This window comes from Littorina saxatilis, linkage group LG1, assembly GCF_037325665.1.
Source record: "Littorina saxatilis isolate snail1 linkage group LG1, US_GU_Lsax_2.0, whole genome shotgun sequence".
NCBI lineage: Eukaryota > Metazoa > Mollusca > Gastropoda > Littorinimorpha > Littorinidae > Littorina > Littorina saxatilis.
In genome coordinates, this window is record NC_090245.1 from 72265020 (window position 1) to 72285035 (window position 20016).

General features: G+C 41.9%; 2 long non-coding RNA genes across 2 annotated transcripts; one reads left to right on the top strand and one right to left on the bottom strand.

Moving 5' to 3' along the window:
• The first annotated feature begins 765 nt into the window (after nt 1–765).
• LOC138977895 (uncharacterized) lies at nt 766–11666 on the top strand. The gene is made up of 3 exons (XR_011459510.1): nt 766–989; nt 1476–1711; nt 11266–11666. It is a non-coding gene; the product is annotated as an uncharacterized lncRNA (long non-coding RNA).
• A 319-nt stretch (nt 11667–11985) lies between these two features.
• LOC138977902 (uncharacterized) lies at nt 11986–14067 on the bottom strand. The gene is made up of 3 exons (XR_011459511.1): nt 13735–14067; nt 13221–13373; nt 11986–12698 (listed from the first exon to the last, which is right to left on the bottom strand). It is a non-coding gene; the product is annotated as an uncharacterized lncRNA (long non-coding RNA).
• Between the last annotated feature and the right edge of the window lie 5949 nt (nt 14068–20016).

Consider the following 20016-nt stretch of genomic DNA (forward strand, 5'->3'; position numbering starts at 1 on the left):
CTGTCAATTCATGACTGTTGGGTGTAGGTCACACAAAAATTGAAAAACTTATCCTGTGTAGTGTGTATGTTCTTCCTGAAACTGGAAGGGTAATTGTTAACGTGTTAAATTCATTATTCAGATCAAATTCATACATTGATTTAAGCCCCCAAATTTGCAGAACCTGCATAGTAAGCATGTAAAAAGGCATATCAGATCCCTTTGCCTTTGCATGGTGTCACGGAATGAACTGTACCGATGAATGCTCGGAATGCATTTTGTTCACATATATACATCAATATATATATATATATGAAGTCTTATATCGCGCGCGTATCTCCAGACTCGGACTCAAGGATCTATTTATGCCGTGTGAGATGGAATTTTTTACACAATACATCACGCATTCACATCGACCAGCAGATCGCAGCCATTTCGGCGCATATCCTACTTTTCACGGCCTGTTATTCCAAGTCATTTCATACTCACAAGGAGGCGGACAGCGGAGGGGGGGGGGGGGGAGGCGGGTGATTGTGGTGGGCATTACCCTGGCAGATATGTTGAATGCCACAAAAATAACAGCCGCTCAGCTCGGCGGCTGTGTCGGCGTATCAGTTGTTGGGACTTTCGGTTCAGCCGGAAGACAGTGAATCAACTGAGTCAACTGAGCTATAGTTACGTATAGACTACATAACTGATTTGCCTTGCGAGTAACCAAATACTGCAGCAGTTTGTCTAGCAGGTTTTAAAAAAAAACCAGGAATCTGCATATGTTTATTTTGCTTTAAATACACCACTAAACAGTTCCGCGGCCATTGCGACAGTGCGCATGCGTAGCATTTTTTCGAGTAAACAACGCGTCGTGCTAGCTTCTCAGCAACTTGAAACATGTGCGATTTGAGCGAGATTTCCATCCAGAAGGTGCGACTGTGGAGCACTGAAGCATCGAAAACCTTGTCGTGTGTACGGAAAACGAGTGTGGAAGGTGCACACGAGGAACTTGTAGCTAGGTAAGTTTTATTTCTTTCGTTATTTACTCTTTGCAATGATGCGATGTGTTGTTTATTCCCAAGACCGGTTTTCCGCCATGTAAGTTGTAACACTAACAGTAACTTAGTAAGTGCTCTCTCTTCAGATACGCTTAACTTTTCAGTTGATTAAAGTCAAAAACTTGAATAAGTGCCGTTGATCTGTCCACGGAATCTAACTTACTATGAAGCATAACTATATTCCGATTCGTGATGCATAGGCTACATGTTGCGATAGTGTATGCAAAAGTTTTCCATTTTCAATCTGACGTGTGGGCAAGATAAGAAACAACAAACATGCATACTAAGTTGCCACTGCCAGTTTGTATAGCTGCTAAGCTTACCTCAGGCTGAGTCAGTGAGTAAGTATTTTGTACGTTTACATACAAAATGGTGATGAGGGGGAAAAAGAATGCCTTCCACAGGTGCGAAAAACTGTGATTTGATCTCAAGGCCTTTTTGTTTTAGAGCTTTTCCTGCTTTGGAACTTGGGAGATGGGATTCCTATCGACCGTGAAGCAGAAAATGCAGAGAGGGTGCTTCTTCGGGAGTACAAGCAGAAGTTGTATGTGAAAGGGGTGCTTTATCCTGATCCATTCATCATCACAACTGGATTGAAAGGCAGCAAGATGGGCGATTCCTGTGGCCAAGCGTCTTCATCGCCGGCTGCCTGTCAACGAGTTTTAAGGAGGAAAGGCTTACAGGTAGGAAACCTCTCTACTTTTTTAAATGTCATATTTGCACTTTACTTTTGAAAAAGAGAATGGTTCAAGTTGAATTGCAAGATGGCAGTGCAGCCTAACAACATTTTGGTTTCAGTGAACAGGGAATGTGTCAAAATCTGAAAAACCAGCATACTAGTATTAATACTGTGCGCGCCTTCGTGAGCGAGGCTGGTACTACATATTGTTCATACGAAATGACAAACACAGGTTACAAGCGATAACGCGCAAAAGTACTGGTTTATTATTTTACATCTGACACTAGGGATCAGTAATGTATATATATCGTTACAGTACCACGTATTGCGGTAAAAAACTTATGAACAGAAAGAAAAAGAGAAAAGAAAACAAATTATTAGACATGGCAAAAGTATCAAATGCATTAACAAGACACGAGAAGTAAAAACAAGAAAAATAAACAATCACAAGACAGGAGAAGACAAACAGACAAGAAAGTTACAATTACCAAACACTCGTTGGTTAGTCCTTCAACAACAATAAAGAGTTACGTTCTGTACGTTCAACAACAATAAAGAATTACGTTCCGTACGTTCAACAATACCATAAGCACTAAGAATACTCAAGAAACTTAGCATACATACGTTTAAAACCAAAATGGCTAGTTTCAGAAAAATACAAAACGTTGACTCATCAGGCCAGGAATACAAAGCAAACTGTCATACCAAAAAAGTCTAACGACAACGTTCCTGCGTTAATCAAAGTCACAAACAAGATATTTACTCATCCACTTTCCCTCAATAACGTTACAAGAAATAAGCCCGTTTACAAACGATCACCACAGACCGCAAGCTTCTTTTACCTAAATTCTTTTAACGTAAGGCTGAAAAAGTCGGAGAAAACGTTTCACTTCGAACTTCGTTAACCACAGAAAACACAAGTTATCATTATAAACATTAGCGACTTTCTAGCGTCTACAAAACATTGCTGTACGTTCACAACACTAGAACAGTTGAACACACAATAAAGAAACACTACAACAAGTCAGACTTTCAACTCACGTTATACATAAACAACTCACAAAGTCATTACAAAATGGCGACCAAAACACAACACAAACAAGTAACAACAAAATTACCTTATGCGCTGTGTGGGTTGACCAGCAGTACCAAAAACGTGTTGCCTCACAAACGAAGGGCACAAAACGATTCACACTTGAGAAACAACTGTCTCCAAGAACATTACGTTGACGTTAAAACATAAGAAACACTCCGTTGGTTCACTTGATAACCTTCATACGTTTACATCAAAACCAAACGCTTCCTAAAACCCTCAGATCGACTGACGAGACAGGAGTCAAGCAGCGGTATTTATGGAAACAAAAACCTAACATGGAATAGTTATTCAAAAGTCAAAGGTCACCGGATTGACCAACCAACAACATTCCTAAGACAGAATCGGGTGAAACTACTATTTTACAACCAATCAGTAACCGATCACGCACTCCGTGCATGCCCAAAACTTAAAACGGTATATTTAACAGAAAGAACATCAAGGAACTAGCTGACATCACAAAGCTAAAAACACGTGAGTCACACGTATTCTAAAACTTGCAACGCAGATTCGCAGGGCTCACCTCAAAATCAAAACACGGAAAATAGCACGTGAATCTCACGGTGTTCTAGAACTAAACGACGCAGTTTGTGACGCTCCGACCAAAACCAGGTCACAACAACTGAACAAGGAGCACGTGAATTTCACGTAAAAATATTAACGCTCCACAAAACGGGTCACAACAAGGTGCCACAATAAAAACACGGTTTACTTCTTTTTACATCGTGCAATGACTTGAGCAAACGTAATTACAACAAAAGTAGGTGACTGCATGCCACATCGGCATGCACACTCCCACCGGAAATTATATTAATATAATTTACTTCAAAAACCTTTGTACAAACATATTCCTTATATCAAAAGAAGAATAACGCAGATTTAGACATTTCCAATTTACAACTCAAAATCATTGTGTTGCAAAACATTTACACAGCACTATTACGGTTCAATCATTTTCAATGTTTCAACACATCTCGTTTCAACTAAATGCCACTGGTCATTTACTCGACGGCATAAAGAAAACGCACCACTTAAAACATAAATGTCCGTTACATCATCTGGTATAAAAACAAACCGCAACAATCTACAACTGTCAAATTGGAAAAACACTCCAAAGTTCAATGTTCTTTCAGTTTGCCTACACAGCTTTGTCTTTGTGATTTTCACGATCTACTAACACAGTCATTTTGTGAATAGGTCGCTCTAATATGCGACTATCACCAGTGGGACGGCCGTGATTGTCTAGATCCTTTGTTCCAACATGCACTTTCACTCGTCTGACCAGTCCATCAGATCCCGGCATCACTTCGACTACACGAGCCATGCACCACTCTGATCTGCACAAGTTCTGGTCATGCAAGACAACAACATCTCCCACCTGTACGTTTGCCTGGGGACGTTGCCAGACACGACGTTTCTGCAAAAGTGAAAGGTACTGGCTCTTCCATAGCAGCCAGAATTCGTCTGCCATCCGCTGGACACAGCGCCAACGTTTCCTGGCGTACAGGTCTGGATCTTCAAACACACCAGGGGGCGGAAGGATGGCACCTGACTTCATGGTAAGGACGTGGTTGGGGGTCAAAGGGCGTGGTCCATCTGCCGATTCCAATGCCAGTTTGAACTCGTTGCATGCACCTACAAAGTTCGTTCCTTTGTCACACCAAATGCGTGATATGTTTCCTCGCATGGAGACAACAATGCGTAGGGCGTTGATGGAATCACTTGACATGTCATCCAGGGTTTCAATGTGGATTGCCCTAGAGGCAAAACACGTCACGATCAGCCCGTACAAGATTAATGTCATGACCTTGACGCAGTCATCACGGTACCCTCGTTTTTTCTGGCGTTTCAGGCCCTTCAGATGCTTGACTGCGGCACTTCTGTTGTCGGGGAGGGACGGTTTCTCTGGTCGAAATGGTAAGGGCATCTCGTAGTGACCAGCTTCGTTGACCTTCACGATCTTCTTGAACTTTACATCGTCCTGGGACATGGATCCTGAGTCACTTGCAAAGTCTCTTTCCATAACATGTAATGGGTCAGTACACGAGACTTCGTCCACCTGTACCTTGTAGACGTGAGCTACACGTTCTTCTTCCCTCGATCCTGGCTTGACGATGACGCGCATGGACGAGGCTATGCCATCAAAGGCGACGGAATGCGGTGCCTTGCCGACGATGCTCCAACCTAACTTAGTCTCTACTGCGAATGGCAGTCCTTGGACAACGTTTAGGGGCATGAGGGCTTCAGCGCAGTCGTAGCCGATGAGGAGGCCTGCTTCGCAGTCAGGGTACAAGGGGGGCAGTTTTGGAGACAGGTGTTGGAGATGTGGGTAAGCTTTGACAGTCTCTGAGGTGGGGATATGAGTGGGGTCAACGGTCAGATAAGGTCGTGAGATGGCAGAAGGGAGCCTGACAAACTCACTGGAGGTAGGAGAGCGGACACGCAATCCAGAGTACTTCCTGCCGGAGACCACAGCATTGTCCTCAGTCAGTGTGGAGACCCTGAGTGTAGTCGGCTGCGATTTGGCTTTAACTTCTTCAGCCACTGACTGCACTACAAAAGTGGCGTTGGACATAGTGTCCAGTAGTGCGTACGTCAGCACTTCTACGTTGGGGTTAGAGTCACTGGAAACGAGAACGGGAACGATCATAGACGTGAAACCGATGCTGTTTTCCTCGCTGGCCTTAAGAGCAGACACCGTAGGGGTCGACGATGACAGTGGCTCTTGAACGTCAGCAGCAGAGGTACGGTAATTGTTCTTGTGTTCACTCGCCCCTTTGGTTTCACTCATACTGTTCTGATACTTGAAATTGTCATCATGAAGACAAGTGGGATGAGCCCTCTTGCACTTCTTGCACGTCTGTTTCTGCATACATTGACGGCTCTGGTGATCCTTACTTCTGAGACATCCGTAGCAGATACGGTTCTTGAACAGAAAATCTCGTATCTCAACCAGAGGCTTCTCTATGAGTTCCTTACATGTCCCAGCGTCATGGTCCGGAAGTTGACAGTGCAGACATGCGGTGACATCCTCTGTCAGGGTTGACAGGTTCGTTGTGAACTTTCTTGGTGTCCCCGATGCACTTGTCAAGCCGAAAACAGGGTCGTTAGAAATGTCTGCTTCGAGAGTAACGAACGACACGAGTTCATTGAACAGAGGATACCTCTTCTTTTCAACCTTGGTTCGAGCAACTGTTCTAGACCATCTGTGACTCATCCAGTCTGGGAGCTTTCCGACGATCTTCCGTAGGTACTGGGCATCATCCAGGATGCTCAGTCCACCAACTTCCTGGGCAGCAACGGAACATTGCTGCAAGAAATCGGCCAGACTTCTGAGTCCCTTGGGATCCTTGCTTTTGACTGGGGTCCATTCGTCCAGCTTGGTCCGGAAAGCTTGCGAAACGACGTATGAGTTGCCGAACCGATTTTCCAGCACTTCCATGGCTCTCTCGTAGGCATCACCTTCTCTCAGCAGAAAGAAGCCGGTCACGGCCTCCTTTGCTTGACCTCCGATGTACCGTTGCAGATACAATAACTTCTCACTGCTGGTTATGTTCTGTCTCTCGATGAGGAACGAAAACGACGACCTCCAAATTGGATATTGGAGAGGGTCACCAACAAAAATGCACGGCTCCTGCATCGGCAAACGGTTGATCATCAGAGCGTCTGATAGGGTTTTGGCGAGAGAGTCCATAGGAGTGTCCTGCTTGGCAGGAGTAGCAAGTGGACGTTGGTAGTACGCAGACGGGGGGTAGGAGACAAATGGACGATCTGCATGACATTCCTTGTCAAAGTTCATGTACGCAGGGGGCCTTGCATTTTCGTTTCCCCAAATAACTTTGGGGGTGGTCTGATGTGGGTCCAGGAATGTGGGCACGAAAGGCTCTGGTTTGGGATGTAGGTGGGTATCATAGGGGAAACAGGGTGGGGTAACTTGAAAACGTCTGTGGTCCATGCGTTGGTGACGTTCTTCTGGGAAGTAGGTGTGTCGTTCTTGCGTCTCATCACCTTCCCTTGTCTCTGGTAGGTGATAGGACCAACCTGTGTGGTCGAGATCAGGCGGGCGAGAGCCTGTGACGCTTGTCGTTGAGTGTCCAACGTTGTGCAGAGGCGGCTGACCAGCGTACGCACCGAGAGGGTGCTGCAGTGTGGTCAGCAGCGCTGTAGGCCGCATGGAGGATGTAGTTGCAGCCGTCGTGTAGTTGGGTGTGAAGGGCTCCTGACGGACGAAAGGAGAGCTCGTTCCGGCGTGATGGGGGGCGTTGACATCCTCTCTACGTTGAGGTCCGTACGCCTCATAGGTGGCGTTGTTGGTAGTAGCGGCGCTTGTAGAGGCGCTGACTCCAACGACGAGGTCCACGACAGGTAACGCGTGCTGTCGTGGCTCAGTCGTTGTGGTTCCTGCGACGAAGTTGGTGACAGCAGCGTTGACAGTAGAGATGTCACGGGTGCTGGCGGCGTTGCAGACAGGAACAGACGTGACGTCCAAGGCTGGCTGGTGTGTCCCTTGATCAGCAATGACGGCAGCTTGGCAGACAGGAACAGACGCGGCGTCCAAGGCTGGCTGGTGTGTCCCTTGGTCAGCAATGACGGCAGCACCTGTCCCTATTCCTATCGCTGTTTGTTCATTGTTTAGAGGAGGGGCTACAAGACTATACAAGGGAACGAAAGGACGAGGGTGGAACCTAGTGTTCAACAAATCAACTGACGGTAGATCAGGGAGATCCTGCTGAACGGATTCACCTTGTTCCAATACTTGTAACATAGCTTGTTGTTCTCTTAAGCTAATTTTCAATTCGGTGGACTGAATTTGTCTCAAAGCCTTTTTCTGTTTAATATCTTCAAGAGCTGCTTCAGCTGCGTCTTCGGCCTGTCTAGCTGCTGTTCTCTCAGCTTCCTTAGCCTGCCTAGCTGCGTCTTCAATCTGCCTAGCTGCATTTCTCTCAGCTTCCTCAGTCTGCCTAGCTGCTGTTCTCTCAGCATATTGTTGTTGTAAGAGATCCAGTTCACTAAACTGAGCTTCCTTTATTGCGTCACCTTCCACTTTTATGGCCAGGGATGCAGCCTCTAGTTTAAGAGCCAATTTAGTGTCTTCAGAGCTAACACTTTTAGAGCGGAGAGACTCGGCGCGAGAAGCTACTTGGCTACCTGATCTCCTGATACCTGACTTGTGGCTAGCTGACTTGTGGATGGCTGACGTAATGCTAGCTGCTTTATGGCTGGCAGTCTTAACACTGGCTGACTTGTGGGTGGATGACCCAACGCTAGGTGTAACACTGCTATGCCTGGAAGTAGGCTTCTTAGTCACCTGCACGCTAGTCGATTGTCTGTCAAGAGCTCGATCAATGTCAAACATAATGTTCTGAACTGTTCTCTGAACATCATCCCAACTTTCCTGAATGGTTTCACCGCTACCAATACTACGAAGACCTTTCTCTATGTCACCAAGATCCTTGTACATGCTCAAAACAATTTGTTTCTGACTGGTTAACGACTCTTGATTAGGAGTTTCTTGGTTAAGCTCTGTTACTACCTCACCGATTGCTCGTTCCAAGAATGTTCGTTGTCTTGCAAAGTTTCTAGTTTTGATCTCAATCTGGTAATCTCTACCTTTTTCAGTAGGCTTAATGTCACGCCTAGGCCTTTGAGAATGTTCATCTTCATCGCCGTTAATGTCATAACCTGAAGCTTCCAATGGTTTATCTGCTGGAATCTCCTCCATTACAATGTCCGCTTATTCAAAAGCACTAAAAACCTACATAAGGTTTATCTGTTTAAAAAGTAAAATGAATCGATCTGAGGGTCGTTTGGGATAATACACAAAAGTCACAAAAAATGCGCCGGATACGGAGTAGGAAGATCTCTAACCGACAAGTTGATCTATGTCAAACTATGGTTCACTAACACAGTGACAGGTAACAATAAAGTCTTTTGCTGGTTATCAACAGCTACGTTTACGTTCATTGAGCGTCAATAACAAAAGTTCTTTACTGGGCGTCAGCAGCTAAGTTTGTTTACTTTAGCTAACGTTCTTTCACTGGGCGTCAGCAGCTAAGTTTTTTACTTTAGCTAACGTTCTTTCACTGGGCGTCAGCAGCTAAGTTTTTTACTGGGCGACAGCAACTAAAGTTTTTTACTGGACGACAGCAACTAAAGTTTTTTACTGGGCGACAGCAACTAAAGTTTTTTACTGTGCGCGCCTTCGTGAGCGAGGCTGGTACTACATATTGTTCATACGAAATGACAAACACAGGTTACAAGCGATAACGCGCAAAAGTACTGGTTTATTATTTTACATCTGACACTAGGGATCAGTAATGTATATATATCGTTACAGTACCACGTATTGCGGTAAAAAACTTATGAACAGAAAGAAAAAGAGAAAAGAAAACAAATTATTAGACATGGCAAAAGTATCAAATGCATTAACAAGACACGAGAAGTAAAAACAAGAAAAATAAACAATCACAAGACAGGAGAAGACAAACAGACAAGAAAGTTACAATTACCAAACACTCGTTGGTTAGTCCTTCAACAACAATAAAGAGTTACGTTCTGTACGTTCAACAACAATAAAGAATTACGTTCCGTACGTTCAACAATACCATAAGCACTAAGAATACTCAAGAAACTTAGCATACATACGTTTAAAACCAAAATGGCTAGTTTCAGAAAAATACAAAACGTTGACTCATCAGGCCAGGAATACAAAGCAAACTGTCATACCAAAAAAGTCTAACGACAACGTTCCTGCGTTAATCAAAGTCACAAACAAGATATTTACTCATCCACTTTCCCTCAATAACGTTACAAGAAATAAGCCCGTTTACAAACGATCACCACAGACCGCAAGCTTCTTTTACCTAAATTCTTTTAACGTAAGGCTGAAAAAGTCGGAGAAAACGTTTCACTTCGAACTTCGTTAACCACAGAAAACACAAGTTATCATTATAAACATTAGCGACTTTCTAGCGTCTACAAAACATTGCTGTACGTTCACAACACTAGAACAGTTGAACACACAATAAAGAAACACTACAACAAGTCAGACTTTCAACTCACGTTATACATAAACAACTCACAAAGTCATTACAAAATGGCGACCAAAACACAACACAAACAAGTAACAACAAAATTACCTTATGCGCTGTGTGGGTTGACCAGCAGTACCAAAAACGTGTTGCCTCACAAACGAAGGGCACAAAACGATTCACACTTGAGAAACAACTGTCTCCAAGAACATTACGTTGACGTTAAAACATAAGAAACACTCCGTTGGTTCACTTGATAACCTTCATACGTTTACATCAAAACCAAACGCTTCCTAAAACCCTCAGATCGACTGACGAGACAGGAGTCAAGCAGCGGTATTTATGGAAACAAAAACCTAACATGGAATAGTTATTCAAAAGTCAAAGGTCACCGGATTGACCAACCAACAACATTCCTAAGACAGAATCGGGTGAAACTACTATTTTACAACCAATCAGTAACCGATCACGCACTCCGTGCATGCCCAAAACTTAAAACGGTATATTTAACAGAAAGAACATCAAGGAACTAGCTGACATCACAAAGCTAAAAACACGTGAGTCACACGTATTCTAAAACTTGCAACGCAGATTCGCAGGGCTCACCTCAAAATCAAAACACGGAAAATAGCACGTGAATCTCACGGTGTTCTAGAACTAAACGACGCAGTTTGTGACGCTCCGACCAAAACCAGGTCACAACAACTGAACAAGGAGCACGTGAATTTCACGTAAAAATATTAACGCTCCACAAAACGGGTCACAACAAGGTGCCACAATAAAAACACGGTTTACTTCTTTTTACATCGTGCAATGACTTGAGCAAACGTAATTACAACAAAAGTAGGTGACTGCATGCCACATCGGCATGCACAAATACACACTAAAATTATGCCTGTCGCTGTCATATACATATAATTTTTGAAAAGTGCAGTGATACTGATAGTGATACAGTTAATCAGCAATGACTGAACAGACTTTCTAAATTCAGGGATGATCAAATCATCTGACTAATGGCCAGAGGCGAGTACAAAAAATCCGCTGTGCTAGTTAAAACCGCTTGGCAACTCGCCTGGTTGGCTAGTGAAAATTCTCGTCAAATGCAACACTTCTGGTTGTATACTCTAGTTTCAAAACGTTATATAAACAATGCAGTTATATAGCAACTGTGGTTTGTACCCGGCAAGCAATTCTTTTTGGTGGACTGGACTTTCTTGAAATGACTCACCTGTCTGGCAAGTTAATATTTTGAGATCTGGCCATCCCTGCAACTGTCTTAATTTTGCAATGCTCTTCATGCAAGTTGCACTCAAATTTGTGAGCAATTTGTTATGTACAACTTGGTAAATTGTCCTAAATGATGCTTTAGTAAAAGTTGTTGTCTCCTTTCTCTTTCTCATATTGATTATTTTCTTTTTTTCTCCCTTTTGGCAGTGTTTTGACCATATGCAACAGGCTGCAAGTCATTTTGGAGGAGGAAGCCCCTGATTGCATCTTTGTCAAAACCAGAAAGAGACTTCTACCTGTCTCCAAGAGTCAGCCATCACAACCACCTGTTACCCAGAGCCAGCCATCACAACCTCCTGTTCCCAAAGTAATCCAATTGCCCGTTTTGATACAGGCAGCAACAGGATGCACTTAGGAGGAGGAACTAGTAGAAGTAGGGAAAGCGGTATTAACAAAACAGCTTTTTCCTCTTAATTATGAAACCACACAGATAAACAAGGAGAGCAACCCTTCCACAAAGTAAACAATCCTGAGACTCTAATAATTTCAACAATTTGTCAACTCATGTAAAAGCTTTGCCAGATCCAGTGATTTGATCTGCTGCTAGTGATAACGTTTATCAACATAAGTAAAGTTTTTTGAGCTGACTGTATTGTGTGCATTTTGTTTGCAAGTGCTGATATGTTTGACTTTGTGCTGTAATGCTTTGTCTTGTCTCTCATTCTCCCTTTCAAAGTACGAGAACTGTTCTGACACACTCATTGCATCATACAAACATCAATAAAGACACACACAGAAAGTGAGCCAAACAAACATTTTTCCTCAGAACATGTTATGGTATGCACAGGGGACATGAAAATTATGGAGAGAAGACTGTGCGTAGGAAGAAGAGAGAAACATTCAAACAAATGAAAACAAACCAGTAAATTGTTTAAGGTTGCTCTTGGCCACTCTGGTGACATGTAGATGTACTTTATTCTACCTATATTAGCGAAACCGATAGGCTAGATCCTGAAGGTCTAATCCTCGTCTCTGTTGCATAAACAACATCTCATCTATACTATAACGTTTAGGGTCAATACTCATTGGTTGATCGCTAAAAATTCTTGTCTTTTTAGAATTTTTGACTTTTTCCTGCCATCTTCTTGTTGCAAAGGGTGACACTAAAACCATGAATTAATTGTAAGAGACTGGTCGTGGCTATACCAGTGCAATATGATATGTTCTGCGAGAAATCAGATTTCTGAATAACCATGGATTTTTCCTGTCTGCGTTCTTTTTCTTAGCCATGTTTGCAATCTGTAGTTTGAACATCAGTCTATTGTTCTCCTTAGTCAGCTTAATCATTGCAATAAGATTGTGCATAACGGGTGTGCATTAAGTTGGCATCTGCTTATACAAAAAAAAACTATCAACAAATAAGCAAAAACAAGAGCACCCAGAAATGTTTCTGTTGTGAATGGGTCTTGTTCAGGGCTAGAGTCACACTTTTCTGGCAATCAACTAGCTGCACCATTCCTCTCCCTTGATGATCCTTGGGCCTGGCACGTCTCAAACTGGAATTCCAGATCTCGCATTGCCCATTTTCTTCTGCCTAGCCGGTGCTCTGGTCGGGGTATGTCTATCAGCACTCTTGCTGTCTGAAACATTGCCAAACAGGGTTCATTCTGTCAGTATTTATGGTAGTATTACATCTTCATGCAGGGTTCTCCACATATGTTGTCCGTTTGGGTTCAATGCCCCCAACTTCAACTTATAAAGGTGGTCATTTGGACCCACTGTAGTCATTTTCAGTGCAATACAGAACTCCCCCTGTGAATTCCCCGGTACACTTGTTTTTGTTCCTTTGGCTTCTATGGAGAGCTCAGTCCTAATGTTGATCAAATCGCACTCTGGAAACAAACCACCCACATAAAACTTAGCTTGGCTTCCCACATTCATAAGCCTCATATATTGATATTGATTGATATTCATTCTTGTTCAGATTTCAAAACACACGAACAGACGAAAAGTCAATTAAATCACTCAAGCTGTAAGGCACAGACACATCATAGTGATACTAGGAACAGCATGTGTGAACAAATACATTCAACACCTTCCCATCTTCTTTACTGCGTACACACACAAAATATAACAAGAAAGTTATTTAAAAACAAACTTACTCTGTGTTGAAATCCAGGGTATCCCAAGTGTTGTGTTGGGAAAGAGTTCTCTGCAGTTGGTGTGCCATCAAGAAAGTGTTGAGAACAAACCCTTGCAGGTAAAAAAAAAAAGCTTGTGCTGGGTTCTTCTTGTGTGTTGGATGCGGATGCAAGCTGTTGAAAACAGACATATGCATATCAGATTTAACAATTTATGGCTCTACAAAGCAATTTTTATTGCTTTTTAATCACAGCCATGCTCTAACAACATGATATAAAACAAAAAAAACAAGAAACGGAAACACACTGACACAGAAAGTGAGCCACATGTTTTGATCTCATGCACGGCAGATTCAAACAAGTATTTCATGCAGTGCGGGTGTGCAGCTTTTGTAACGTTCAAAGCTGTATAAATGCAGGTCTAGCTAAACGGTTTTGTAATCATGCTATGGAATTTGCAGAAAAAAACAATAAATCGCATGAATGTCAGGCAATAAAATAAGTTGATCAAGAACTGTTACAGTGTTGCGCTTACCTGAACGGTGGTTGGCATGAACAGCACAGACTCGTGTGGAACCTGGTGAATCTTGCAAAGTTTAGCTTTCCATTATGAAGACGGTAGCTTCCGTTGTCACAATCAATCATCGGGCAGTGACATGCCATTGTTAAAATCGATAATCGCTGAATTTACATCGACAAAACAACAAAATAAACACAAGTGTCTGACTCGTCAGTCGCAGAACATACGCAAAGCTGTGTTGCAGACGATTTGTTTCCTCGAAAAAATGACGCAGCCAATGAGAGGCGTCTGTGCGGTCACGTGATTTTCCTTCTTTGTTCCATGTAAACGTCGGAACTGTTTAGTGGTGTATACGTGTGATTGTAGAACAGAATACGCAAACGGTGCTTACAACTAAATATAAGCTCTAGGATCAGTGTCCACTGATACAAACTGGCGCTAAATATAAAACCACAAACTCAAAATCTTTCAGTTTTGGGTCCTGGAGTTTTATTGTTCTGCAAACCATACAGTCTCAACAGTTGGTTGTCAGTTTTGGTTTGGTTGCCCAGATATGCGCAAAAGATTTGCTGACTACTAAGTAGGTTAAAACTGTACATTATGTAGGTCACCTACATCGGCTAATTAGGTCATAATTTATAGGCCGCTGCTAACGGCACGATATCGTTTGGCTAGCAAATATATGCTAGCGGCACGATATCGTTTGGTTAGGCTGCTAACGGCACGATATCGTTTGGCTAGCATATATATATGCTAGCGGCACGATATCGGATATAAAGCAAATTCGAGGGCTTGGATGCTAGCGAAACGATATCGGATCCTTTCTTGTTCTCATTGTTGTTGTTCTCACAATCAACATTTTCATTGGCATAGGCATAGGCATTTTTTGTTGTTGTTGAGTTGAGCATTTATTTCCGTCACTTCCGGTTTATGAGAAAAATGTTCCGATCCCAGCGCGGCTCTCTCTCTCTCTCTCTCTCTCTCCCACCTCCTTCCACCCTTCCCTCTCCTCACATTGAGTTTCTCTGCCTCCTTGACATGTGTGTGTGTGTGTGTGTGTGTGTGTGTGTGTCATGGATGTGGGTGTATGTACGTCCGTCTCTCTCTCTCTCTCTCTCTCTCTCTCTCTTTCTCTCTCGTTGTTAATATTGGTGTGTGTGTTTTAGTGAGTGTGTGTGTATGTGCGATGGTGTGTGTGAGTGTTTGTGAGTTTGTGCGTGTGTACGTGCGTGTGTGTGTGTGTGTGTGCGTGCGTCAGTGTCATGGATGTGGGTGTATGTACGTCAGTCCGTCTCTCTCTCTCTCTCCGAGGCTCTCTCTCTCTCTCTCTCTCTCTCTCTCTCAGAGTCTGTCTCTCTCTCTCTCAGAGTCTCTCTCTCTCTCTCTCTCTCTCTCTCTCTCTCTCTCTCTCTCTCTCTCCCTCCCTCTCTCAGACTACAGGCTGTTGAGAACTGCTGAATGAGTAGATCTCGGGTTGAGAACTGCTCAATGAGTAGATCTCAGTCGGGTTGAGAACTGCTAAATGAGTAGAGTCTCGGGTTTTAAAATAACAACGCTCGGACTGTGTCGTCTGAAATCTGCTCAGTTGAGAACTGCACAATGAGTAGATCTCGCGTTTTAAAATAACAATAATACTGTTATTTTACTAGCAGGATAAACCAGAGTTTTAAGGCTACGGTCTCATCCAGCTTTACAAATCCACACACACACAAAATAATAGATAAATAAAATATATACATATATAAGAGATATAAAAATCAAACATACACATATCGCGGGATTCACCAAGACACCATGCATGTGAAGTACGTCATACATTACTAAAGTGACGTGACCGCTGAGGATGTATGACGTACACTACACTCTTGCCTGGTTATTGATCGTAGGATACAAGTTCAAAGTGTTTTCGTGATTCGTGTCGTTAGCATATTTGCTGGTTGAAGACCAAGCGAAACGATATCGTGCCGTTAGCATATTTGCTGGTTGAAGACCAAGCGAAACGATATCGTGCCGCTAGCATAATTGCTTGTTAAAGACCAAGCCAAACGATATCGTGCCGCTAGCATAATTGCTTGTTAAAGACCAAGCCAAACGATATCGTGCCGCTAGCATATTTGCTTGTTGAAGACCAAGCCAAACGATATCGTGCCGTTAGCAGCCTAACCAAACGATATCGTGCCGCTAGCATATATTTGCTAGCCAAACGATATCGTGCCGTTAGCCACTCCGTAATTTATAGTAAAGCCGTCGGGACAGCCAGTCGCTCTGCGCTATATAAACAATACGGCTTGCAGCCTCCCTTTGTCCCAAATAGAAACTTATTCTGGGGACACAAATAGAAACTTAGCCTCCCTTTCTGCTATCGTTGCTCGTCACATTTGACAGGTTCCACAACAGACGAGGGAAATCCACAACAGACGAGGGAAAACTCTAGTTAGTGGTAGGCTACCTCTTATAGCAGCAGAGGTTCATAGGTCATGTTTACGACCATAATTATTTGAGCGGCGGTCACTGACGTGTTTTTGTTTGTTTTATTGTTCTTATTTTAGTTTTTTAAGGCTGTTGTCATATGTTGTTTGGTTGTTTTAAGAGCAGATGAACTTGTGACCACACTTTTCCATCCATTGTTTAATTGTATGCACAATAACGATGATCTTATGTCTAGTTATGTCTTATCCCTGTAAAATTGAATCTCAAATCAAGTGCCGAAGTAATCACTACTGCTGATTGTGGGCAATAATGGAAAGACAAGACAAGACAAACGGCGATCCTGATCGTTAAGTAAACGGCCTTGTGACTGGATTATAAAGTTTAAATGAAATGACACTTTAATTTGGGTTCGAAATTTGGTGCAATAACTTGATGGCTAAGCCAATTACGTCATTTCGAATTTTAAAGTACCGTAACCAAGTGCAGCCGCGGAAGCTTTTTCTCGATAACTTCATGTCAAAATAATTGCGGACGCATTATTAAAAAAAAATGGACAGGATTTTTATTTTATTTTACTTTTGTACATATTTGTCACATTAATTCAGCTAAGATTGTAATTGACACATTTTAAGCATTGTCGGTCCCGTCTTTCTAGCGCGGCGAACAAAACTTCTAATCGCGTAAGGCAAAATAAAATGTGTGTGTGTGGGGGGGGGGGGGGGGGTGCTAAAGTTATGAGGAAAGAAATAGAACTAACAAGTTTCACACTAAACAACATAGTAGGCTACCATAAACTAAATCCAACAACAAAAAGACTGCCAACGTTTCAAAACTCAGAATAATAAACACACAAGAAAAGTAAGATGCTGGAACGTTTGTTATTGACGTTACAGTCACAAAAATATGGACCCAACGGGTTTTTTAAGTTAAGAGACAAAATATTAGTGACAAAAACTGAATAGCTTAATTCGCCTTCCTAGCGAGCGGCCGAACATTTCATTGAGCTAAGATTTTGTCATAAACTATTTGGGTTTTTTTCCACTTAGAAGACCGTATTTGAGTCAAACGTTCGAATTTACCTTGGCTTGTTTTTTTTAAATTCTCAACAGTTTACACATGTTTAATCAATGTCACAGATCCTACCAAATAAAAAGGAAACACGCAAACAAACAAAAATACTTACGGTTTGGTTATCCGGTTGAATCTTGATGATCTGCCCAGAAGTACTATTGAACTGCAGACAATGACCTTGTATCGATGACTTGTCACAATCAAACCACGAAAAAACACTTTCATCCGTGAATCTTTAGTGCACGTCACAACGCACGCTCTGCACTAATGCTAAGCTCGTTCCAATGAAACAACAATGACAACTGCTTGTGTGTAGTTTACTTAAAAAGAAAGAAAACAAAAGAAATGACAGATTTGAGCACCGCCCAGTTCTTTGCGATTGACCAATAAGAAGCCAACCACTGCCAATAAGCCAATTAAGTATAAGCATAACCGTAATGTGGGCGGAGTATCTCCTGTTATCGTTATATTCGGATTCTGTTTATGGCTGTATTGCGCAATGTGGCGGGTAGGTGTTGAACACGCGAAGCTTCGAAGATCACACGCGTTTATTGAAAAACATTTCGCTCTTGACAAGTATTAAGTGGAAGCTGGTCGCGACAGTGTCGCTTTCATAAGCCACGACAGAAGAGCAGACCACCAAGCCGGCATTGGGCCACTTAATCATTTACGACTCAGGGAACAGCCGATGTGACATACTCACCGGCATCTCAGATCTGAATAAGTTAAGCACGTGTGGAAAAAATTACACAGAAAATAGGAAATTCAAAGGCGGCGATCCTGTCATTGTCTCTTCTCTGCCGAAGCTTGCGCGGGAAAAACCCATTTATCGAGTTTTTGTTTAAAGATTTTAATTTAATTCAATTCATTTAAATTCTTAGTTCCTCTACGAGCACACTTGCATCAATATAACAACACAACACAAAACATTTAAAACGATCATTTTCCATGCATGTTTTGAAACAACAACAACAACAACAACAACAACAACAACAACAACAACAACAACAACAACAACAAACAAACTAAAACCAAAACTATTGCTGCATCTTGTATAATCAATCTATTGATTACACAAACTGCACGGGTAATAATCAACTAATAGTCACAGGTTCAAGATTTTTGTTCTTATCTTAGTGAACAATCCCTAGGTTTCCACAAACGAGCGCAAAAAAGAACTTCAAGTGCAAACAAACAACAAGTCGCGTAAGGCGAAAATACAACATTTAGTCAAGTAGCTGTCGAACTCACAGAATGAAACTGAACGCAATGCAACGCAGCAAGACCGTATACTCGTAGCAAGGTCAGTCCACCGCTCACGGCAAAGACAGTGAAATTGACAAGAAAAGCGGGGTAGCAGTTGCGCTGAGAAGGATAGCACGCTTTTCTGTACCTCTCTTTGTTTTAACTTTCGGAGCGTGTTTTTAATCCAAACATATCATATCTATATGTTTTTGGAATCAGGAACCGACAAGGAATAAGATGAAAGTGTTTTTAAATTGATTTCGAAAATTTAATTTTGATAATAATTTTTATATATTTAATTGTCAGAGCTTGTTTTTAATCCAAATATAACATATTTATATGTTTTTGGAATCAGCAAATGATGGAGAATAAGATTAACGTAAATTTGGATCGTTTTATAAATTTTTATTTTTTTTTACAATTTTCAGATTTTTAATGACCAAAGTCATTAATTAATTTTTAAGCCACCAAGCTGAAATGCAATACCGAAGTCCGGGCTTCGTCGAAGATTACTTGACCAAAATTTCAACCAATTTGGTTGAAAAATGAGGGCGTGACAGTGCCGCCTCAACTTTTACAAAAAGCCGGATATGACGTCATCAAAGACATTTATCAAAAAAATGAAAAAAAACGTTCGGGGATTTCATACCCAGGAACTCTCATGTCAAATTTCATAAAGATCGGTCCAGTAGTTTAGTCTGAATCGCTCTACACACACACACACACACAGACACACGCACATACACCACGACCCTCGTTTCGATTCCCCCTCGATGTTAAAATATTTAGTCAAAACTTGACTAAATATAGAACAAGTCGCGTAAGGCGAAAATACAATATTTAGTCAAGTAGCTGTCGAACTCACAGAATGAAACTGAACGCAACGCAACGCAGCAAGACCGTACACTCGTACGCCCGTGGCAAAGGCAGTGCCCGTGGAATTGACAAGAAGAGCGGGGTATTCGTTGCGCTGAGAAGGATAGCACGCTTTTCTGTACCTCTCTTCGTTTTAACTTTCTGAGCGTGTTTTTAATCCAAACATATCATATCTATATATTTTTGGAATCAGGAACCGACAAGGAATGTTTTTAAATTGATTTCGAAAAAATAATTTTGATAATAATTTTTATCTATTTAATTTTCAGAGCTTGTTTTTAATCCGAATATAACATATTTCTATGTTTTTGGAATCAGCAAATGATGGAGAATAAGATAAACGTAAATTTGGATCGTTTTATAAATTTTATTTTTTTTTACAATTTTCAAATTTTTAATGACCAAAGTCATTAATTAATTTTTAAGCCACCAAGCTGAAATGCAATACCGAAGTCCGGGCTTCGTCGAAGATTACTTGACCAAAATTTCAACCAATTTGGTTGAAAAATGAGGGCGTGACAGTGCCGCCTCAACTTTCCCGAAAAGCCGGATATGACGTCATCAGAGACATTTATCAAAAAAAATGAAAAAAACGTTCGGGGATTTCATACCCAGGAAACTCTCATGTCAAATTTCATAAAGATCGGTCCAGTAGTTTAGTCTGAATCGCTCTAC